At 38.6% G+C, this 25,653-nt stretch overlaps 1 long non-coding RNA gene across 2 annotated transcripts in view; it reads left to right on the top strand.

Annotated features, from left to right (window-relative positions):
- The window catches only part of LOC120102919 (uncharacterized), a 441,889-nt gene that overhangs the window by 282,782 nt on the left and 133,454 nt on the right, over nucleotides 1–25,653 (top strand). The window contains exon 6 of one of the 2 annotated variants that reach the window (XR_015620978.1): nucleotides 17,382–17,754. The exons of the other annotated variant lie outside the window; for it this stretch is intronic. This is a non-coding gene — a long non-coding RNA (uncharacterized LOC120102919). Of the gene's footprint in view, nucleotides 1–17,381; nucleotides 17,755–25,653 lie in introns of those variants that run through there. 2 annotated transcript variants of the gene reach the window in all.

The following is a 25,653-nucleotide window of genomic DNA, read 5'->3' as shown; positions in this document are numbered from 1 at the left end:
TAGAGTAGCCTTCATGAATGTGACAGAGGTCCTTAGGGAGAAAATAAATCCCTTGAAGACATCTGTGAAAACATATGCAAATGGTGGAAGGAAATGATTAAAACAGTTCAATAATCGAAAATGGAAATTGAATCAATAAAGAAAATCCAAACCAAGGGAAATCTGGAGATGAAAATTAAAAGTTAAAAAATAACATGAACAGGAACCTCAGAGAGAAACCTCACCAACAGAAAACAGAATACAAAAGATAAAAGAAAGAATCTAAGACATTGAGGACATGAAAGAGGAAATGGACATCTCTGTCAAAGAAAATGTTAAGTCTAAAACAAACAAACAAACAAACAAAAATAAAACCATAAACAAAAGCTGGGATGGAACACCTTGGAGATTGGGGTACTATAAAAAACCAAATCTAAGAGTAATAGGAAAAGAGGAAGGAGAGAAATACAGGTCAAAGGCACAGAAACTGTTTTCAACAACATCATAAAGACAAGTTCCCTAACCTAAAGAAGGAAATGGCTATCAAGGCACAAATAGCACACAGGACATCAAGTAGACTGGTCCAGAAAGGAAACCATCCTCAGCATATAACAATTAAAACACCAAATGTACACTACAAAAATATTAAAAGCTGCAAGGGAAAAAGATGAAGTTACAAATAAAGGCGAACCTATCAGAATAACATCTGACCTGTCAATGGAGACACTAAAAGGTCAAGAAGGGCCTGAATAGACATTCTACAGATTCTAAGAGAGCACAGATGCCAGATTAGACAACTATACCCAGCAAAACTTTCAATAAAAATGCAAAAATAAGAATTCCATGAAGCAGATAAACAAAAATAAGTTTAAGCAACATCTATTTAAAAATCCAGGCCTGTAGAAGACTCTAGAAGGAAAGCTCCAAACTAAAGAAGTTAAATACACCCAAGAAAACACAAAGAATGAATAACCATATACCAGCAAGTCAAAAGAGGACACCACGCACACACACACACACACACACACACACACACACACACACACGCACACGCACATGCACACATACACATACACACACACACACATACACTACAACAGCAAAATAACAGGAGCTATCAAAGATTGCTCACTGATATCTCTCAACACCAATGGTCTCAATTCTCTAATAAAAATATACTCACTAACAGTGTGGAAGTAAGAACAGGGTCCATTCTTCTGTTGCATCCAAGAAACATACACTTTAACATGAAGGATAGACATTGACTCTGAGTAATTAAAATGGAATAAAATATTGTAAGAAAATGGATGTAAAATAATAGCTGGTATAATAATTTTATATCTGACAAAATGGAACTCAAACCAAAACTAATCAGAAGGGATAGGGAAGGGAACTACATATCAATAAAAGGAAAAATCTACTAAGAGGATATTGCCATTCTTAATATCTTTGTACTAAACACATAGACACCCAAGTTCATGAAAACAAACACTACAACCACTATTACCATTGACAAACCACACACACACACACACACACACACACACACTCTCACACACACAACTACAGCTAAAGTCACATACTGAGCTTCACACACACAATAGTGGAAGACTTCAGTGCCTACTCTTGTCAATAGATACATCACCTAAACCCACACTAAACAAGATACGCTGGAGCTAGCTAACATTATAAACCAAATAGAACTATTTGTCTTGTCACCAAACCAAAAGTAAATATCTTCTCAGCACTTCATGGAATTTTCTCCAAAACTGAATCAAGTCTCAACAGATAAAAGAGGAATGGAACAACATCCTGCACCCTATCTGACCATCATGGATTAAAACTGAATAGTAGCTACAGAAGCAACAGAAAACTTACCAATTCCTGGAAACAGAATAGCTCATTACTGAAAGTAAAATAGCTCTAAAAATAAATCACAGACTTTCTAGAATTGAATGAAAATGAATACACAATGTACCTAAACATGAAACAAAATGAGGGCAGTTATAAGAAGTGACTTCATAGCACTAAATGCCTATGAGATAAATATAGATAGATAAATAGATAGATAGATACATAGATAGATACATAGATAGATACATAGATAGACAGATCCTATACTACTAACTTAATAGCACACCTGAATAGTCTAGACAAAAAGAGGAGATCACAGCCAGAAGGAGGACATGGCAAGAAGCAATCAAAATTAGGACTGAAATCAGTAAAATAGAAACAACAGCAGCAGCAGCAGCAGCAACAACAACAACAACAACAACAACAAAATACAAAGAATCAGTGAAACCTAGAGTTTGTTCTTTAAGAAAATTAATAAAACTGTTAAATTCTTACCCAACTTAACGAAGAGGTAGAGGGAAGAACCAAAGTAACAAAATTAGAGATGAAAAGGGGGATATAAGAGCATAAACTGAGGAAATTCAGAGAATCATAAGGGCCTATTTTAAAGGACTGTACTTCATCAAGTTGGAAAATGTTGAAGTTTTGTCTTTTGCTGTTTATTCTATTGCTAAGAGCTGGCCTTTAAGATCTGGAGTCCATAAGTAGCTTCTGGGATTCTGTCTTCAAGTTAATTCTGATTGGTGAATTAAGATGCCAGCAGCCAATAACTGGGAAGAAGAGAGACACATGGGGTTTAGGTTTCCTGGGCTTGAGACCTCAACAAGGAAAGAGAGGAGAGAGGGAGAGTTGCCATGGGATAGAAGAGAGTGTAGGAGACGATAGAGAAGAGCCTCCATGGGCTAGGGGCCAAGAGAACATGGCCCAAAGGGCTGCCTGGTTGGAGCTGAGAGCAGCTCAGATGAAACATAGTAATAACTTGGGTTTGGATAGAAGGTAGATTCTAACAGCATGGGGGGTGGGCAACTACCCAGCTATTATGCTGCCTAAGGCATATTTTAAAAATATAAAGGATGTGTGTGTCTTTTATCCAGGAACATAAATGGTCCAAGGCAGGCAGAAATTAAAAGGCTCCCAACCAAAAAAAGTCCAAGGTCAGATTTTTACCAGACATTAATTGAAGAGTTAACTCCAACACTCTTCAAATTATTTCACAAAATAGAAAGAGGAGGCCCATTGCTACCTGATACTCAAACCAGATAAAGACCCAATAAAGAGAATTGCAGACCAATTTTTCTTATGAACATAGATGCAAAAAACTTGAATAAAATGCTAGCAAACCAAACCCAAGAGGACATGAAAAAAATCTTCTACCATGATCTTTATCCCAGAAATGCAGGGATTGTTCAAAATAGATAAGTGTAAATATATAAACAAACTGAAAGGAAAATATCATATGGTCATCTCATTAGATGCCAAAAAGTCTTTGAAAAAAACTCCAACACTGCTTCATGATAAAAGTACTGGAGAGAATAGGGTACAAGAGATATAGGAAAGGAAGTTTACACCAAGGTCATACTCAATATCCAATCCAATTTAATGGACAGAAACTCAAAGAAACTCAAATTCCACTAAAATCAGGAATAAGAGAAGGTTGTCTACTCTTTCCATATCTATTCAATATAGTACTTAAAGTCTAAGTTTGAGCAATAAGACAACTGAATTAGATCAATAAGCTATAAATTGGAAAGGAAGAAATAGCTGGATACAAAATTCATTTATAAAAATCAGTAGCTTTCCTACATGCATATGACAAATTAATTGAGAGAGAAATCTATACTTTTCACAAGCGCCTCAAATGATATAAATAATATATTGAGTTAACTCTAACCAAACAAGTAAAGAATATGTGTGATTAAAAAAATCTTTAAGATGTTGAAGAAGAAATCTGAAGATAGAAAGATCTCCCATGCTCATAGATCTGTAAGATTAATATAGTAAAAATGACCACCCTACCAAAAGCAGTCTAAAGATTCAATGCAATCCCATCAAAATTGCAATGCAATTCTTCACAGATCTTGAAAGGACAATTTTGGAAACAAAAAATCCAGGATAGCGAAAACAATCTTGAAAAATGAAGGGACCGCTGGAGAGATCACCACCATCACTTTCTTTTCCTCAGGGTTCAGGGAACCCTGTGAAAGAGGCTATGCAAAGAGTGTAAAAGCCAGAGGTGACGAGGACACCATGGACCAGGCTGTTTAAATCAACAACTTCAGTGCGCATGCAAACACAGAGACTGCGGCAGCATGCATAGCGCATGCATGGGTCTGCACCAGTTGGAGTCTTGGAGCTGACACATGACCCCATCTCTAACCCAGAAACTATCCCAAATTCATAACCACTTACAAATGAAAATTCAATCTTCCCCAAGAAAGTCTCAGTGGGGAAACAAATTCCACTTAAGGGTAGGTTGCATGCCCAGCACAAGATGGCTGTATATATGCCTCTCTTCCTTCTTTGCACATAGACTATGGCTTCCACTTTTCATTATTTTCATGGGATTCATTCCTGTGTGAATGAGTGTCTCTCTGGATCATGTACTTTTTCTTGGGTTCTTTTCCTTCCGTTTGTTTGTTTCCTCCAATTTTTAGGTATTAGTTTGGTTTTATTATTGTCCATTAGAAGCTTGTTTGTTTTCTAATCAGAGACAGAAGGGTAGGTGGCAGTCTGAATAAGAGGGGAGATGGGGAGGGATGGGGAGAATTGGGTGGAAGACATGGAGGGGAAACTGCAATAAGAATAGATTATGTGAGGAGAAAAAAAACTATTTTTAATAAAAGAAAGAAACCGAATTGGAAAAATAATTCCATTATACAGTTCTGTCATTCTCTTTTTTGCAAGATAAGCCTGTTCAGTAGCATGAGAAAATAGATCCGGGACTTCATGGGGCATTCGGTTCTCTTGTGGAATTGGCACCTTACATCTCAAGGCCTCTGCACTGTCCACTTTCTTTTATGGGAGGTACAGGGTTGGGGGAAGGGAAAGCGTTGTGGAAAAATAATCTTTTTAAATGTAGAAGAGAGAGTTCATTTTCTTCTGTGTAGTTTCTGGGGGATAATTCTGAGATGTAGGGAAGAAAACGCAGCCTCATTTTAATTATTTTTCCCCCAGCAAATTCTTCCATTCTTCTGAAAGCTTCTGAAACATGAGGTCTGCACCAGTCTACCTGCTTCTGCCTGTTTTTGTGAAACAGTGGATTCCTCTCAGAAGTGACATTGCCACCACCTTTGCAGCAGTGTCTGAAGCCACAAGGCATTCTGGGTCAGCTTTCTTTTGAAACAGATTTTTGCATTCAAGGAATTTAGGTCATGAATTATAGTAGTTTAAGGAAAACTGATTAAATAAAATGGGTGGGCAATATAATTTTCATTAAAGTATATAATTCAACGATTAACAAAATTATTGTAAGATCACCAGATTGTTTTAAATAATTACTCAAGTGCCAGAATTCTGGAGCCAGATTATTTGAGCTGAAATGGCTATATGGCCTTGCACAGTTTACTTAAACACTGTGCCTTAATTTTCTTACGTAGAAAATGAAATTTAAGATTGTAGGTATTTCATATGGGTTTGTTGATTTAATCAATATATGTGAAATAGTATTTATAGCATTGTTAACAGCAAGTGGTTTTAAAGGCTTTTAAACCGTTTGCTGTGTACAGCTGTTTATTCTAGGCATGACGGACATGCTGGTGGTCATGATAGAAACACTTGTTGCCAACAGAAATTCCATGAGTGTGGGAAAACATTATAAGCCAATGAGGTGAATAAGAGAATTTACCTAGTACTAAATAGCATAAAGAAGATAATATAATGCTCATAATTCCTAATTTTAAAATTGAAATTCTTTTTTTTTTTTTTTTTTTTTTTTTTTGCAATCAGCAAGAGGGTTTATTGGAAAACACAGGTACCTGCAGGCACACAGTCTCTTCGGAGGACTTTCGCGCCCAGCAGCTCCAGCATGGGGCTTTTATAGGGATTGGGGAAGCAGAAGCGGGCGTACAGAAGCAGATGCACAGTTACGGGGATTGGTGGATTCAAACGAGGCACATAGACATGTTCACATATGATTGGCTATTTCACATGATGAGGTAATAAGTTATAGCTACACACATTGGCAGGTTTGGGGCGTCCTGGATGTCGGGGGCTGGGGGCTTATCTCTTCCTGCCAGGTGGCCTGTGAGTCAGATCCGGTACTCCTGGTCTGTTCTGCATTCCTTTCCTTTTATGGTCTGTTAGTTCTAGCGGCAGGGCGGGGCTGCCTGGGCTTGCTTTTCACAGTGTTTAGTCCTGAGTCTGAATTTAAAACTTATTCTTTTAACTTCATATTTTTAAACCTCAAATCTGTATAATTTTCCTTTCATTCCCCTCGTCTTCTACTAGGTAATTCTAATCTTAGAATTTTGATATCAAGTCTCATATTTGGTCTCACCAGTTGTCCTAACTGACTGGTACTGTTGTCTCAGAACCACCAACCACACAGCACCCGCTCGATTTGTAACAAAAGCAATTAACCTGTTTGTCACGCAGGGTCCAAAAACTAAAACCAAGAAAATTATTAGTAATGGCCCAGCCATATAGCAGAGAGTAGGGTAGTCATCCAGGGAGACTGAGTGAACCAAGACTCAAACCAACCTTGTTGAGCGTCTCTATCTTTTTGTAGGAGTCAAACCTATTAACTAGTTTCTCTAACACACATGGACCTATAATCAGAAGCAGAAGCAAAACTAAGAAGGGTCCCATAAGGGAAAATACCAGAGTAGTCATCCAAGGAGATCTACTAAACCAGCTCTCGAACCATCCCTGATACGCTTCTCTGTCTTTTGTCTAACCTTTCTCTAAGTTTATTCATGGAGTCTTTAATTACTGCTGAATGGCAGTTCTGAATTCTCTATAAGCCTTGCATTGCAACAGCAGATGTCCTTGTGCTGCCCTTGCAGCACCTAGATAGCCTTATCCCTAAGTAATTCTCAACTCCTTTTTTGTGTCTTACTAAGTCTTTAGCATCAGGATTCCAATCTGGACACTATCTAAACCTACACACCAAGGTCATGACTAGCTTTTAGAACTTCTAAACTTATACAGATTGTGATCCCTGAGGCACAGTCGCAAGAAGTGTTAGGAGTACTAACATATGCAATGTTACATCATTTGTAATAGAAATCAAGCCTATCCCCACACCTATCTTGATAAAACCCGGGGAAAACATGAAATTAAGTCTAGGGAGCTTTTTGAAGATCTGAGTTTCCCTCTACGTCCCAGCTCTCAGCCCCAACAGCTAGTACACGGCTGGTGAGGGCTGAGAGTTGATGGCTGTCAGGGTGGTCAGCAGCACCAGGTACGGTCCTTTCCAGTGAGTATCTGGGTTCGGTGCCATCGTATGTAGCCGAGTCTCCGATCTGGAACTGGTGAGATGTCTCAGGGGTCCCCAGGGCATAGGCTGCTGCCAGCTCTGAGCAGATTTCTTTCTGTATCACCTGTAGGTCTTTTAGCCTGGCACACAAATCATTATTACTATGGCACTATGACATGTTGGTTCAGTAACATCATCTAATACAGTCAGGGGGGCTGAGGCCCCATTTAAGATCTCAAAGGGGGTAAGGCTGAATCTGGAAGGGGTATTTCTTGCTCTGAAGAGAGCAAGAGGGAAGGAGTGTCACCCAGTCTGCGCCAGTCTCCATGGTTAATTTGGTCAGGGTCTCTTTTAGAGTTCTATTTATTTACTCTACCTGTCCTGAACTTTGAGGTCTGTAAATACAATGTAATTTCCAATCGACCTCTAAATACTTGGCCACACCCTGGCTTACCTTGGCAATGAAAGTAGGGCCGTTGTCTGACCAGATTACCTTGGGCATTCCAAATCGGGGGAAGATTTCTTCCAGTATCTTCTTGATGATTGCAGAGGCCGTCTCTCGTTTGGTGAGGAAAGCTTCTATCTAGTCCTGAAAAAGTATCTACAAGCACTAGGAGATACTTGTGATTATATTTTTCTGGTTTTATCTCAGTGAAGTTCACTTCGACTTTTCACCAAACTCTCTAGGTCTCTTTGCCCTGTTTGCTTGCTAAGCATTCACTTATTGACATACCTTATACTTTCTACTGCCTCTCTGGCTAAAATCTTAAAGTCTATTACATACACTTAACTACTTGGACAAACTTTTTATCTCCTAAATGAGTCCATTTCTGTATTTGGCAAAGTGAGTCTTTTCTTTGTTCTCTGGGGGAGTATAGCTTTCCCCTCAAGTGTGCCATTGTCCTTTATCTTTTAAGCAATTTGGGCCTTTTAAGTGAGGCCAGCCCTTAGTCCGATCCTAGTTCTCAGTGACTGTCTCTTGCAGGCCTGCAACCAGGATAGGCTCCTGCATAGCCATTTCCCGAGCCACTTTATCTGCTTTGTTACTGCCCAATGCCACTGAATCTCTTCCCTCCTGGTATCCTGAGCAATGAATAGTACTCACAGTTGTTGGCTTCACCAGGGCATCCAAGAGATGGCAAAGGCATCTGCGGCACTGATGTACTGGGGGGTTGAGGTTCAGCCATCCTAGATGACATTGTGTTGTCCACCATGGCAGCACCCACTTATCTCTGACCTTCATGAAGAGAACTGTTCCCGTCTGTGGACAAGGTAGCCTCGGCTTTCAGCAGGGGTCAATCAGCCAGTCGCAGAGGTCTTTCCTCCACCCATGGGCTTCTGCCAGTGCTTGACACTCGTGCTGTGGTGGCTCCAGGTCAGGATTGGGCAGCAAGGTGACCAGATTGCCCCCAACAGGTGGAGAATCTAGTCCATGGCAGCTGACCAGTGGTCCCATCTTTTGGGACACTCTATTCAAAGGCAAACATCAGCCACTCTATCACAGTTTAAGTCCTGGATTGGGTGATAATTGTTAGTGCCCGGCTGGCAGGAGTGATATGTTCCAAGTAGAACAGCGCTAAGACATTCATCTCCCAGCATCAGGTACTGGTGCACTGAGACAGGTCTTAAGCTCCGCATACACAGTCTGTAGATATGCATACACATGGCCTCACCCAGCCATTTCAGCCCACGCAAGCCATTTTGGAGAGCAATTTTCTCATGAGCAAGGGATGGGGGCAGTCAGGGATGACTATGAACTAGTGGGTTACCCGGCCCATGCCAAGGTCCACTGTTCTTCGGGCAGTCCATAAGTATTGTTTGTTGCCAGTAGGCCCCTGTACCCAAGGTCTTTGGATACTGGCCCACTGGAGCATAGGAGCACAGAGCATTGGGTCCCTGTATCCATAAAACAACTGGGCAGGCTTCCCTCCTATCTCTGCACATAGCCAGCACTCTAGGACCAAGAAGCTCTCCAGTGGCCCCTCTTGTACTTTCTTGGGCAGTCCCTGACCCAGTGTCCTTTTTCTTTGCATTAGGCACACTGATCTTTAGCCAGGAATTCTCTTCTGTTGCCAGGTACTGTCTTCCTAGGTTCCCTAACTACTGTGGCCAGTATATGTTCCTCTCTTGTCTTTTATCTCTCTTTAGCTCTCTAGCTTCCTCTTCTTTTTGTCTCTTTTCTTCCATAGCTTTCTGCTCTTTTTACCTTCTTTTCTCTTTCTCTTTTAACCTTACTTTCTCTGTAACTTATACTAACTCTCAGCAACTTAGCTTAACCCTTCAAATTTCTGTAACTTTCTCTTCATACCCTTTCCTTATCTTAGCCAGATTGGTGGGGCATTTTCCAGCCCCTAGGAGACCCACCCTTGGAGCCTGGGGGCAGACCTGGAGCACTCCCTACCTTCAGGCGTATTGAAGTCAGTCGGGAGTGAAGGCCTTCCACCCATGTCTGGAACATTCTTTCTGGCCTCTAGCAGGATTCTGTCTTTCCTCGGTGGTAAAGAAGATCTGTAACAGTTACTAACAAGCATCTCACGTGGGATGGTGAGAAAACAAGAAGGGAATCTAGAGGAGAGAGGTCCACTGAAGAGGACAAATAGCATTTAGTCACACAGCTAAACCAGGAGGCCTTTTTTTGGACAAAAAGGCCACTGTAAATATAAGCACAAGCTTTGTCTATGAAACAGAAAGGCGAGCAGAGAGGCAGCCTAGCTGTTACCGGCTGTCTCTCTGGACTTAGATTTTCCCTTAAGGAGTACCTACCTCCCTTCAGTGTCAGCTTGGTGGCTTTGCCTCTCAAGAGAACCAGCCTCCAAATGACACTAGGCTTACAACTAATAACAAAAGGATGGAGAGATGGTTAGAACCTGGGTGCTAGATACTAAGCAGCTGGCAAAAGAATTGTAACCAGTTCACCTGGGGCTTTCAGGACTTTAGTAACAGCCTTTTACCAAACTGTCTCAGTGGGCTATAGGCCCATGGAAAAGAAAACATTAATCCTTACTGGCAAAACAAAGTTCTTCACAGTTGTAGATTCTTTGAAACTATTTTAGGGGCTCTTTTTGTCCCCCAACCTGGGGCATTTTAACCATAGGGACAGGAACTGGCTGCTGTGGGGATAGGACCAAAGGCACTCTCCATGTTAATGATGATCAGTGAGAAAAGTAATTTAATGTTGGAGACTGACTCCTCCCTTGGAATAAGGACAGCAGATAAGGCAGGCTTCCTTAAAGAACTTCTCTAAATGAGCGCTCTCCTTCTGTGAGCAAATGTCAGAAATTCCTTTCTTGTTTTCCTTATAGTCCTCTCCCACCTCACTCTCAGCCTTTTTAGATAGTTCTTCCCGTAGCATTTCTAACACCGCCTGTCCCTTTTTTTTTTATAGCCTGTTGACAGCATTTCTGATCTTTTAGGCAGCTACGCACTAAGTGCCATACCGGCTGAAACTCCGCCTTTAAGATTCCTTACTCCCAAGGAAAATTTAAATCTTTCCCAGTTCATCACAGCTGGCTGCGAGCACAAGCACAGATAAAACACTATGTTTTTGTTTTGTTTTTCTTTCCTTTTTTCAGAGCTGGGGACCGAACCCAGGGCCTTGCGCTTGCTAGGCAAGAGCTCTACTACTGAGCTAAATCCCCAACCCCCAAAACACTATGTTTTAAAAATTAACTTTGGATATCAACCAACACACCGCCACTAGAGCGGGGTCCACAAAATTAAGTTTCTTACTCACTAAGCGTTAAGGGGACCAAGTAAAACTCTTCGACGAACAAAGCAAACAGTTTCATGATTTCAAACACAGTCGTCGGTCCAAGATTTTAAACACAGTCGTCAGTCCAAATTCAAACACGAAACAAAAGTCAAAAAGACACTAACAGACACAACACGTCCAGAAAACCACAGTCAGGTCACAAAGAAGACAAACAATTCCAACAGTCAAACAAGTAACAAGCAGACTCGCCGCGCGGCTTCGGTACCAAACTGAAATCAAAAATTCAGACGGAGTCAGCGAGGGTCTTGGATCCTCTACTCCAATAAAATTCAGACGGAGTCATCAAGGGTGCGGATCCCTCCGAAAACGGACGGAGGCACCACGGATCCGGATCTCCCTCTCCTCCAACCACCCTTGGAACGTCTTCCAGGGCTGCGGGGGAGAAGTCCGAGCTCGTCAGCTCCTTCTCTGGCCCGCCCGGATAGTCCCCAGATCTGAGCCTACTGATCTACCGTTCACAGGACAAGACACAACAGACAAGACAAACGCCGGCCGGCTTACCTCCCGGTGGGTGGTCGGTGATCTCTGGGCGGAGGGTCTCCAAATCCCGGGGCGAGCACCCATAATGAAAGACCCCCGGAGAGGACCTTTCCCTCAGGAGGAGTTCCGAGCGCCCAATGACCGAGCCGAGTCCACTCGGATGCAATCAGCAAGAGGGTTTATTGGAAAACACAGGTACCTGCGGGCACACAGTCTCTTCGGAGGACTTGCGCCTAAAATTGAAATTCTTAATTGAATTTTCATTTTATGTTAAGCAAAATAAAATGTAAAGAAATGTATAACTTTTTTCTTTTGCATCAAAAATTCTCAATTCCAAGTAGTTTGGTATAAAGATGTGGACAATTCTGAAACTTGAATACAATTCTGTGTATGCCATACACTTACATTGGAGGTAAGTCTTCCTTTTGCTTTTATGGACCACATTTTCTACAAAGGTTTCTCGTTTGAATTTTGGCAGATCACTTGGAATATAATGGTCTCTGTGTGGATGGGATCACTTACGTCCAAATTCACCAGTGCCATGGGCTACAACCAAGATGAAGGTTGAAACAATAACCAATTTCTCATGCTTTATTTTACTTTATCCTAATAGAAATTAAATTACTTCAAGGATTTACTAAATATGTAAAACATGCAATTAAAACAACATGGGATGTTTAATTTTGCCTCTTTTGCATTAAGGTTGGACTGCTTGGTTTCAGTGGATATACTCATTAGATCCAACATGACAATATTCTGGAGTTCACAAGTTATTGCCAAAAAAGGTCACTTAGTAATAAGAAGGTATACCACCATTACAATAGGCATTAAAGCTATTTCTTTCAGCACCACAGTGAAAAGGGTGTGGGGAAATCAGTAGTAGGCTTCCATTGTCAAGGTTTCCTGGACATTTTGGGTGTTCTTGCATTTTTCTAATTGGGAACATGCACTTAGAAAGTGCACTGAAGTCTCATGTGAACCATCAATACCCTCTGAGCACGTAAGAACTTACCTGGTTTAGTTCCCTTCCTCTTATTGTACTGAAATACTTCACCACCAGCAACTTAAGGAAGACTTTAAGAAAATTCAGTCTACCATGGCCAGGAAAGCATGGTGATGGTCATATCTCATGGCTGTGAGATACTTTCTCACATCTCAGTGGGTTAGGAAACATGCAGATTAAGACCGGAAGCAGTATTGTGAGATAACCCTAGAGGCTTTCATCCTAATGACCCAAGACCCCCAGAGAGGCCCGACCTCCTAAATAGTATACTAATTGGGACCAAATGTCTATGTGGGACACTCACATTCAGACCATACCTACACCTTACCATAGGACACACAGGAGCCAGTGTCATTTTTCTCTGGTGGCTTAAAGCATCAACATTACTGGTAGATAGGCCAATATAAGTACTACATATTGAAAATCACATTTCATGTCTTGACCAGATGCTAGTAGTATGCAGGTGAGTCCCTGATTTCAGCAAAACACCAAACCAAACTAAAACAAAACACAATCTAGCCTAAGTAAATTCCAGGAGTGCTGGAGTTTACTCCTTCAGTATAACAGTATTATAATGAGCTAACTTTAATCCCTTCAAGTTTTCCCTTGTTGCCCTCTGTCTTTAGTATAGAAACAATTACTACATATTTTTGAATAAGTGTACTGTATAGAATATTAATGCACTTCTGCTCTGGGGAAGTTGGGCAGTAGAAATATGGAGTGTTGGGTTTTTAATTGAGCTATAATAAGACTTTCAAAGAGAAAATTAAACATTGTGGGGGACCTTAAAAGTAAAGTGCCAACTTTAGATATGACTGAGGATTCACTTGAACATGCCACATCTCATGACTTGATTTTATTTTTTGGTATCTAAGTACAATTTTTCTCTATGTTTACAATTTTTCTTAATTTACATTTATTTGTTAGTTTAGTATGCATGTGTGTGATAGGGTGCATGTGTGTGTGTGTGTATGTGTGTGTGTGTAAGTCAGAGAACAGCCTGAAGTTTGGTTCTCATCTCCTATTATGAGGGCTGAGGGCTCCAGGGATCAAACTCAGAATGCTCAGTAAGTCAGGCTTGGTGGCAAGTGCCTTTACCCACTGAGCCATCTTGCCAATCCTCAAGCAATTTCATGGCATAGTTTTGTGGACAAGAGTTGGGATGAGCTTACATCTTAATTGCAGACAAAGTGTTCCTGTTCATTAATTGGCACCACCTTGGCAGCCACATAATGCTTACTGTTAAGGTACAAATCTGGAAGAGACAGTATTAGTCAAAGATGTAAAGATGTCATGATGTGCTATAAATTATGGCCAAAGTGATTTAAATGAACTTATAATTGGTATCCATCTTTCATTTATCAATAGGTAATGCTCATCCAATTCTAGGTCTGAGGCACTCTGTTAGACATTTTCTACTGTCATCTCATTAAGGCCTCATGACCCCAAGAGTGAGTACATTTCTCAGTGCTTACAAAACCCATGAGAGCTCAAATAACTGACTCCACTTTACACAGCTCATCGGTGATGAAGATAAGTTTAGAATTCAGGTAATTTCATTAGGCATCTCACATTTCATCACTAGATTCAAGGGAAGAATTAGAGAGACTTGGCCAATGATTTTAGCAAACCATTTTAAATAGACAATGTACTCAGTGTGAGTAGGACAGCGACTTTCATAGCCGTCAGAGGACAGGATGCATTGGGCTCTTGCTGGCTCTGTTTTCCCATTCTTTAAACTCCTATTTATTCATTGTGTGGATGTATGTATATCTGAGTCTGTGTGCACATGTGCATCATAGCTCCACGTGTCATGCTGCATGTGTGGAGGTCAGGGGACAATTTGATGGGAGCTGGTTCTCTCATCGCCGTGTGGGTCCGAGGGACTGAATGCAGGTAATCAGGGTTGGCTGCAGACATCTCCACTCACAGAGACATCTCACAGGTTCTCATTTGTTTAAAGAGTAGGAATTAAACCTTTTTGTGATAATCTTGTTTCTTTGCCGAAAGTCATTGGAGGACTCCCTCTGCCTGACTACATTCTTTTGTTGCCACTTCTATGCTGACCTCTCACCAGTCTCCCCGCACTCTACACTGGCCAAGTTAGCCCATTTCTGCATGTACAAATTCATCCTGCATATGCCTGTCCCTTTACAAATTAAACTATTTAAAACATGTCCTTTATAAAAGGCCCAGGTAAAGTGCTACCTCCTCCAGGGGTAAGTAAACAGCCAAGAGAACTATATATAACAAAAGCAAATGTCATCGTCAGGATTAATAGGTATTAATTATTTACTCGGCAAAAACTATCACACAATGTGTTCAGTTCAGCCATCTTCTGAGTCTCAGTCCTGCTTTCTCACAAGAGAAATTGGACCTCTGTGCTGCCGCCCTTCTGTGTAAAACTGGATGAAGAACCAGAACAGTCATATAAGAGAGGTGCAGGAGAGCCTCCCAGCCCCCTCTACGGTCAGCTGGTTTTGCTCGGATGAAACTTCTCCGGAGTACACTAGTGATAGGAGGGTTCTGGCTACTTTGTCCTGTGTGATTTCCTCAAAGATGTAGAAGGGGGATAGATTGATTTTTATTTTTATTTTTTTAGTAACCAGATCCTGTGGATTCTGCACAGCATCTTCCTCATACAATTCCTTATTTTTGTCCTTGCTGTCCTCACAGAGCTGTCTTTCATTCTATGCCCTGTCTGTGCTTTAAAGCATTTAACAATTACCAACAAAGTAATAATTGGCACTAAAAACAACTTATGAAAAAGATTCTATCTCAGTTCCAGGAATACATACGACCCTGTTTTATTTTAATATCTGCCAGTGAGATCTTCGTAATCCTAACCTACCATTCAGACACACTGGATTTTAACAACTAACCATTAGTTTATACGGTGTGGGAGAGAATTAGGGCTGGTGGACAGTTGTAGATGCTATTCTTGATTAGAGTCCCTGCAGCAATCTTTATAGTGACCAGGGGCCACCTCACTCACACAAAAAGCATGACACCTATACTGGGTAAAGGCCAGAACTCTCCTGCTTGAAAGCCTCATGTTTAGCAGAGCCAGCACCTGTGGTGACAGCCCTGTAGATAGACTCCATCATGTCTCCACAGAGGACAGGTTACCATATTCAGGTAAGTCCAGCATTTGGTTTCATATCAGGAATTTGTTCCTGTCTCCAGCTATAGGGAGTTTATTTTAGAAAACATAGAGGTCCTTGTGCTCACAGATAAGACCTAGTGGAACCCGGAATGCTAAACACACAAGATGGTTCCTCCAAAGGAAGGGTTCCATAACCTGTCATCCACCCAAAAGGCTAGGAGCAGATGAGATGATGGTTAATCCCCTGGTGACCTTTGCGTTATCTGTGGAGCTGGGGGCATGAAGTACAAGAGGTTGAAGTATAAGGGGGAAGACTGCTGTCCACAATCACTGCTTGCTTAGTATTAGTGAATTATTGTGGTCGCCTCTTACCACATTTTAGGATTTTGTAAAAGCAGTAACATAATTTTAAGGAGCCTGTCAACAGATGGATTGCAATATCAAGGGATTTGATGAGAGATTATTGTTACCTTGAAACCTTTATTCCATCTCATAACAACTCCTAAGTGATAGCACCATCCTATTGATGAGAAATTTGGGCTGAGAAAGACTAAGCCATTGCCCAATTGTTTTTGGACAAATTCCTGCATGCTTCTACTTGTTGGGCAGTATTACTGCTAGAACTTATCAGTAATATACCTGGTTTCCAAAGCCGGGTTTATTTAGTCTTGCTTTCAAGAAAGCTTATATTATAAAGATTTCCAGCAATCATGCCTATCTGGCTACTTTTCATTTGTAAACATGTACTGACATATTTAAATATAAATGATTTTACAGGTATATTTTATTTTAAATATTATTTAAAATATTTTCTTCTTTCATTCTTTTTATTGTAAATATTTTATTTCATTGTCATGGTTGGAAGAATTTTTCTTCATTTTTGGCATGTTATTTATCTTGCTATTTCTTTTGTTTTTGCCATTCTCATTCCCAAATCCAATGTAAGAACATTTTAGTCTCTGCTAGTTTTCTGTGGTTTGAAACTTTTAAACTTACTTTTATTTCATATGAAAATTATCTTGATTTTCACACACACATACGTGTGTGTGTGTGTGTGTGTGTGTGTGTGTGTGAATGCTGTGAAGAGTTTGTAAAAGCACAGCCATAAGAGAAGTTCTTAAAAATTTGGGTGAGTTTCTGATGTCTTGCCTCATGTATGGAATGACGTATAGTCTAGGCCACGGTGAGACAGATTTTAAGTTACCTTTGTGTTTGAGTCATCTCACCACTGTTCAGGCCAGTCTTCCCTGCTTCTTACATCCTTGTTGGCATTTTATGCCATTTTGCTTTTTCATTTATTTGTTTTTGAAATAAATTTCAAAATATTGAAATGTATTTAAATATTTATTAAATATTTTCATTTATTTAGTTTAAAAATAAATTTTAGAGCCATTTGGCTAATATCATAAAGAAAACACTGAGATTTTAATTGAATTAGATATCTTTGCAGCATTCAGAATTCCTTTGAAAAAATAATATTAGCATCTCTCTATCTATTTACCTGTTTACCTGTCTGTCATCTGTCATCTCTCTCTGTCTGTCTATCTGCCTGATCTTCCTTTATCTTATTTTGTCTTTTAAGAAATGGTGTTTTATATGCGTCTTTTAAAATTACTTCTTGGTTCACTATTCTTAATGTACAATTTCTATTTTGTTCTATTTCTGCTTTTATAATGTATAGAATACAATTTTTAGTAAAACTATGTTAAATTTATGCATTTATTTCATTTTTAATATCAAGTTTGTATCTAACTGCGGTGGTACATTCCAGGAATCCTGACACTTGGGAGACTGAGGCAAGAGGATCAAAGATTGATGCAGTGTCTGCAAGGCAATAAGACCAGCTCTATCTTAAAACTACGTCTTCCCCATAACAAAGGAAAGCCAGCCAATGCACTTTTATGATACTTTTAGATAAAGTATAATGATGTCACAACTAGTTATTTTGAAATTCTCTAATACTTAGAAATAGTACCTTTCTTTTATCATTGAATTTTCTAAGACATTCCAAATAATAGACCAGTAATGTTAATATCCTTGCTTTAAAATTATTTATGGAAAATAAATGTAAAAGTAAGTGACATTTTGCTATCAAATTCATTTTGTTTTTCTTTAACAAGTAAAGAGAATTTTATTTCCTGTTTATGCATTATTATTATTATTATTATTATTATTATTATTATTATTATTAGTGTGTGTGTGTGTTTCGATGCTCATTCATGTGCTGGTAGAGATCACAGATCAAAGGGCAATGTTGGTTGTCATTCTGCTTTGTTTTTCACCTTATGTTTTGAAAGCTGTCTCTCACTGACTACACAGTTTCTCTTTGGCTAGACAGGCTGGTTGGCAAGCACAGGGATCATGCTGCCTCTGCCTCCTTAGTGCTGGGATCATAGGGATACATGACTGTGTCTGGCTTTTTATCTGTGGGCTGAGTTTTGTTTATGTGCAAGCACTTTACTGACTATGATACATCCCTAGTCCTTTCTATTTATAAAAATAGTAAACGTTTATGAAAGTTTTTTATCTTTTGAAATAATTAAGTGTTTTAAGTAGCTAATTAATACAGTACATAAGAGTTAGAAGTTCAAGCATTTTTGAAAATTATTCTAGAGAGTAAACTTGAATTTTCTATGCCCTATTCACAACTGTAGGAATGAGGTGATATATAGGCATATCTTCCTGTAGCCTGCCATTCACAGATACTCAGTCTATCTACATATCTCATTGCTTAAACTTTTTGGTCTTATATCTCATTTTTCTAGTTAGATCTATGATGCCTGCATATATATTGAATATCTACCTACCCACATAATATAGTATATTAATTATTCATATAATATTTGCATTGTATTAGATAAGGTAGGTCATCCAGAAATAATTTAAAATATATAACTGTGTATCTACAATACTACATATATGGTCTGGGGTATCTACATGTTTCAGTTTTGTTGAGTGTCTTGAGTCAATCCTCTTAAGATATTAGAGAATGAATGTACTCCAAATTATTAATACCTGACAAGTGTTTCAAAGTGCATTTCGTGTGAGCTTTAACAATGGGACTAAATTCAACAAGTAGTGACTAAGATTATGGAAGGCAAAGAGTTAACATCAGAAGAAAACTAAGAAATTTACCCAGAGAGGAGAAAACCAGAATTAAAACCCTTTGCAAAACAATAGTGGACATTTAGTTTAATGTATTTTATCAGAAGAACTTATTTCTACTTTTCTTTTTAAAAAGAACTGCCTAAAATAGAAAGTTAGAGAAATATTTTAAATATGTTTTCTATTTACTATAGACCTTTTAAATTGAAATATACTTATTCATAAGCAATGAGTCTGTCATCGATACGGATATTGAAGGTGGATTCTGGATGATTGGGTAGCTGATCTGAGTCAATGTTGAGGTTCTTATTAATTGTGAAGCTACAAATACAATATTATGTGATTAAAGAATACATTATGCCATAATATCTCTTGTCTGTAATAAGGTTTTTGAGAGTAATGAGGTAATCAGAATTCTTACATGCTCCTCCAAATTCTTGTGCTTAGGGTACATGTTTGTAGGTAGGATAGAAAAAGTGAGCAATTCTAGGTAGTTCATTACTAAGCTCATTTAGATTCTTTTAAAAGAAAAAGGGAAGGAAAGAAACTCAGAAACTTCGATTTCTGTCCACTGAAAATAATTGAATTGATACAAATCATTAATTGTTTCACAGAGAATTCCTAAAATGTTATGTTCCAGGTGATTATTAAAACTACCGGTAGCTTGGTGTGATGGCGCATACTTTTAAACTCAGCACTTGCGAAGCAGAGGCAGGTGTATGTCTATGATGTGAGGTCAATTTGGTCTACAAAGTGAGATCCAGGGTAGCCCAGGGCTACACAGATAAACCCTGTCTTGCAAAACCACCCCTCCCAAACTCAAACAGCAAAACAAACAACCACTCCCCCACAAACCAAAAAAAAAAATCATTTTTCAACTAAAGGTGAAAGTCAAATTCAGAACATAAGTTGAGGGCCCTGTAGGCTGGCTCAGCAGGGAAAGGTGTCTGTCCTACAAGTCTGCCGCCATCTTGAGTTTTATCCTAAAACTTACCTCCACACAGGCACTGTGGAATAAATGGCTGTGCTCACTCTCACACACATTTTACATGCATACGCACAGTGATCATCAAGAACATTAACAATTTTTAAGTATCTTAAGTTGAATATGGAACTATAACATTGCTTATTAGTAAGCCGTTCTGTAGAAGTGGCAAGTGTACAACGATATTATGACATTTAAGTTAATGGAGATCATAATTGAGTTTTAGGAAGTATTTTATTTTGGGATTTTTTTATTTAGAAATTATTTTAGTTTTATTAACATATTTGTAGTGGTTTATAGATAGTAAGCAAAATTTCAGTAATACACATAGTGATACGGATATATTTGTATGTTTTGTTGTGTGTAATTAAAATGTCTATGTGTTTTTGATTTGAAGAATGCTGTAGAAGTGCAGAGTGATACAATCTGCCATATTTGAGTTGTCCATGCCAATTAAATGAACTTGGATTTATGTCACCTAAGGAACTAAGGATGCTTGGTTTTTCGATAGCATCTGGGGAACTTTTTCTGTGATGACCTATGGCAACTTCAGGATATCATGAGTTAGAACCGCCACAGTAGCTAATTTTGGTTCCTATTAGCCAGATTATATGGGAAGTGCTGGAAACCACCGAGATATTGAAGTGGTTGTCCTTTATTTACTAAAGTGAATCTTGACGCATGTGAATGTCTATTTCCTGTATGTTCTAGCTCTCATTTGGTCTATGCTGAGTGCTTTATTTTTGTTATTTCTGTCTTAAGAAAAGCATTATAGGAAGTTAGTATCATCATAATACTCAAGTAGTGAGGAAAGTGTTATTGATACTTCAATGTTATAAACAGAGACAAACCTTAGATTAAAAAGTCTTTCTTCTAACATTGGTGGTCTAATTGACACTGGAATCTGAATTTTGTGTTGAATTCAACTGCACATACTTCTATAAACTAAGGAAGAGACTCTTAGTTATCTTTCCCCAAGGCTCACTAAAAGCTACGCCTAAATATTCTTTGTGTTACGAAGGCTAGAGTGTATTCTGAAGGATATACATTAGCTTTGAAAATGAGCTCCCCTTTTGGAGTATGCCTGTAGATTTGGAGATATGTATGCTAGTGCATAAATTTTGGCTCTTGATGAATTCTAAAATAAAAATGTACACTGAAGTTACTTCGAAAATGCAATCCATGTTATTGAATAATATGTGGCAACCATATGCAATAAGAAGAGATGAGATGAGAACATCATTCTGCTACACTTACATTAACTCTAATCACATTTTGTAGCCGATGCTCTCATGAGGGCTGCCAAATAGCATTTTAGGTAAATGAAGAGCTGGGATATATAGCCTTCCAAAGCCAGCACCTCTGCTGTCAAATAGGTCATTACAGAGGCTATGACTCCATTAGGAAAATGGTGGCCAATCAATGTAAACCTTAAGAGCTCAAATCCTTTGTAATTGATCGAGAGACTCAGCGACTTCAGTGCAATTGAGTTTCAAATGTAAGAAGCCAATATTTGGCCAGATGGCTGCCATGAACTCCAGGGGGAGTTTGTAAATTTAATGAGAGCAATGACTATACAATTTAAGTCACGTGTGCTAATACTGAATGAAATATGCATATCAATTTTGATGCTGCAGCCTGGATATTCAAGCTTTCATTTGTTCTCTCAATACTATTTTTCTTTTCCTCTGAAGGTAAGGCATTGCTTATCAAGCTCTGGAGAAACTTGTTAATGCTAATCACAATTAATGTTTGGAACTGTAGTCCTGTTTCTGCTGAGATGACCCATTAAATGCTGTAGAATAATTTAGAGGTTCTATTTCAAAAGCATTTAGCTTGTGCAAAAAGGAGCCATTTAGGTTTACTCTGTTTTCTAATGGTTTCTGCCAAGGTAACATGACTATGATACAGGAAATGAACATAATTCATGGATGGATCAGACATAGTTAAGAACTGTCACAGAAGAGCTTCAAAGTCCAATAAAGCATGAATGAGATGTTTTAAAATAATTATAAGTTGGAAGGGATAAATATCCCAAGAAGCATAGATGCAGCAATGATTCTACTTAGTTCTGGGTTAATTTATTATGAATAATTAAATAAACACTAATAAGAGTAGAGTAATAGATAATTCTAACCAACATTCTAAGCAAAGGTAACAGAAATAGCTGGGCAATATTAAATCAAGCATGTGCAGCATACCATATATGACTTAATACATGGATAAGGTTTGTATGAGTATCATAAAGTGTATGTACATAAGCCTAGAAACTATAAACTACTGAACATCTAGGCTATGTGGTATATTACAATGTCTAGGTCTTCTATTGCTAATGGAAGCATGGTTATTTAGTATATAAGCAAATATGAATATTTAGAAGACCTGAAAGTGTATTTATGGAGCCAAGAGCCAAGACCTATGGAGACAGATATATAATACCCACATTCAGGTATTTTCTGAGTATTGATTAAAAGGCTTAACATTGGTTCAATGCTTTAAAGTATTTTATTTAACCTTATATTTAAATGTATATTTGTATGCTTGCATGAGATTATGCACACCACATTCATGCAGGGAATCTTGTTGGCAGAGGGCATCAGATGTCCTGGAGCTAGAGTTACACATGGTTGTGAAATATCCGGTATGGCTGCCTGGAACTCAACCTGATTCTGCTCCTAGAGTAGTAAGCACTTTTAACTGCTAAACAATGTCTTTAGCTCTGAGTATTCATTTTGACACCCTTGTGGGACAACGATACAAGATTGCATGGTCTGTCAAAAGTAGGATCCAGGTACCATGCTTTGGAGAGGTCATACCTCAAGAGTAAGGGTGATTTGGAACTCAATCAGCAAGCCTTAAGTTATGTGGGAAGCCCCTGCAAGCACAATCCACTGTTAGCAGGTGAAGAGATGATTTCTTGTGGCTCAAGATTCCTAGGTTAAACAACAGAAACATTTTTCACAAATGGAGAACATCATCGAAGGCTTAAGATTATTTCCGAAAAGTACTATGTCCATCACATCCTAAAAAAATGATCTGGTACACAGAAAGAATCTGATGAAAATTAAACCATGTAGACTTATCAAAATGTTAATGTAACTAAGACTAATATACTCAAGAAAGTCAAAGGCAGAACTCTAAGTGATAAAAACAAAGTAACAATAATAAAATTAAATGATGAAATATGAGTAGTGACATTTACTTTAAAATTATTTAACTATATATTTTACATACTTTTCTAAGTAGTGTGCCATTTTAAACAATTAAAAGAACAAGAAAAATAAGATATAACATTTTTTTAAATTCCAAAGCTTAGGCTAAATTTTGTCATTGCTTATCAGAGTTACAATTTCTTAGTAAGTGTATGACTAAAAAAGTAATTCACCATACAGAGGATAATCAGACAGCCAAGAAGGCTTTAAGGGCTCATAGCAGGGAAACTGGAGCTGGCTTATACATGTACACAGGAGTGGCCTCACATCATGCTTTTAGCTCTTGCTGCAGATGTGTAAGAAGTCCTAGCAAAAAATTGTCCATTTCATCCAGATTTTCCAGAGTATAGGTTTTGTAGTAGGAACTGATAATTTTTTTTAATTTCCTCAGTTTCTGTTGTTATATCTCCACTTTCATTTCTGATTTTATTAAGTTTGATACTGCCTCTGTGTCCTCTGGTTAGTATAGAAAGGGTTTATCTATCTTGTTGTTTTTCCTCAAAGAACCAGCTCCTGGTTTTGTTGATTCTTTGTATAGATCTTTTTGTTTCTACTTGGTTGATTCCAGGCCTGAGTTTGATTACTTCCTGCTGTCTACTCCTCTTGGGCATATTTGCTTCTTTTTGCTCTTGAGTTTTGAGATGTGCTGTCAAGCTGCTAGTGTATATTCTCTCCAGTTTCTTTTTGGAGGCACTCAGAGCTGTGAGTTTTCCTTTTAGCATTGCTTTTATTGTGTGCCATAAGTTTTGGTATACTGTGCTTTCATTTTCATTAGATACCAGGTACCAAAGTTAAATCAGGATCAGATAAACCACCTAAAACGTCCTAGAACTACTAAAGAAATACAAGCAGTCATTAAAAGTCTCTCAACAAAAAAAAAAAAACAAAAAACAAAAAAAAAAAAACCAAACAAACCCAGGACTAGATGGGTTTAGTGCGGAATTCTATCAGACGTTCAAGGAAGACCTAATACCAATATTCTTCAAACTATTTCACAAAGTAGAAACAGAAGGAACACTACCCAATTTGTTTTATGAAGCTACAAATATGCTTATACCTGCTTATACCTAAACCACACAAAGATCCAACAAAGAAAGATCTTCAGACCATTTTGCCTTATAAATATCAATGCAAACATACTCAATAAAATCCTTGCAAACTGAATCCAAGAACACATCAAAATTCTCATCCATCATGATGAATGCAGGCTTCCTCCCAGGGATGCAAGCATGGTTCAATATATGGAAATCCATCAATGTAATACACTATTCAAACAAACTTAAAGAAAAAAAACTGTATGATCATCTCATTAGATGCTGAGGAAGCATTTGACAAAATTCAACACCATCATCTCTAAGCTCAAGTTGTATTACAGAACAATATTGATACAAACTGTTTGGTATTGGTACAGAGACAGGCAGGTAGATCAATGGAATGAATCCACGCACTTATGGTTACTTGATCTTTGATAAAGGAGCTAAAATCATCCAGTGGAAAAAGACAGCATTTTCAACAAATGGTGCTGGTTCAACTGGAGGTCAGCATGTAGAAGAATGGAAATCGATTCATTCTTATTGCTTTGTACAAAGCTCAAGTCTGAGTGAATAAAGGACTTCCCCAAAAACCAGATATAATGAAACTAATAGAAGAGAAAGTGCCAAAGAGCCTTGAACACTTGGGCACAGGGGAATATTTCCTGAATAGAACAACAATGGAATATAGTCTAAGATCAAGAATTGACAAATGGGATCTCATAAAACTGCAAAGCTTCTGTAAGGCAAAGGACACTGTCAGTAGGACAAAATGGCAACCAACAGATTGGGAAAAGATCTTTACCAATCCTACATCTGATAGAGGGCTAATACCTAATATATACGAAGAATTCAAGAAGTTATATTCCAGAGAACCAAATAACCCTATTAAAAAATGGGGTATAGCGCTGAACAAAGAATTCTCAGCTGAGGAATATCACATGTCTGAGAAGTACCTAAAGAAATGTTCAGCATCCTTAGTTATCAAGGAAATGCAAATCAAAACAACCCTGAGATTCCACCTGAAGCCAGTCAGAATGGCTAACATAAAAAACTCCAGCATCAGCAGATGCTGGCAAGAATGTGGAGAAAGAGGAAGACTCCTCTATTGTTAGTGGGATTGTAAACTGGTACAACCACTCTGGAAATCAGTCTGGAGGTTCCTCAGAAAATTGGACATTGCACTACCTGTGGATGTAACTATACCACTCCTCAGTATATACCCACATGATGCTCCAACATATAACAAGGACACATGCTCCACTATGTTCATAGCAACCTTATTCATAATAGCCAGAAGCTGGAAAGAACCCAGATGTCCTTTAGCAGAGGAATAGAAAATGTGGTACATTTACACAATGGATTGCTACTCATCTATTAAAATCAATGACTTCATGAACTTCATAGGCAAATGGATGGAACTAGAAAAATCATCCTGAGTGAGGTAACCCAATTACAAAAGAACACACATGATATGCACTCACTGATAAATGGATATTAGCCCCAAAGCTCAGATTACTCAAGATACAATTCACAGACCACATGAAGCTCAAGAAGATTGAATTCCAAACTGTGGATCCTTCAGTTCATCTTGGAAGGGGGGACAAAATTCTCATAGTAGGAAGCACAGAGACCAAATGTAGGGCAGACACTGAAGGAAAGGCCATCCAGAGGCTGTCCCACCTGGAGATCCAGCCCATATACATCCAG

This window comes from Rattus norvegicus, chromosome 5, assembly GCF_021556685.1.
Source record: "Rattus norvegicus strain SHRSP/BbbUtx chromosome 5, alternate assembly SHRSP_T2T, whole genome shotgun sequence".
Lineage (NCBI taxonomy): Eukaryota > Metazoa > Chordata > Mammalia > Rodentia > Muridae > Rattus > Rattus norvegicus.
The sequence above is the reverse complement of the archived record's forward strand: the minus strand, read 5'-3'. Positions and strand labels throughout refer to the sequence as shown.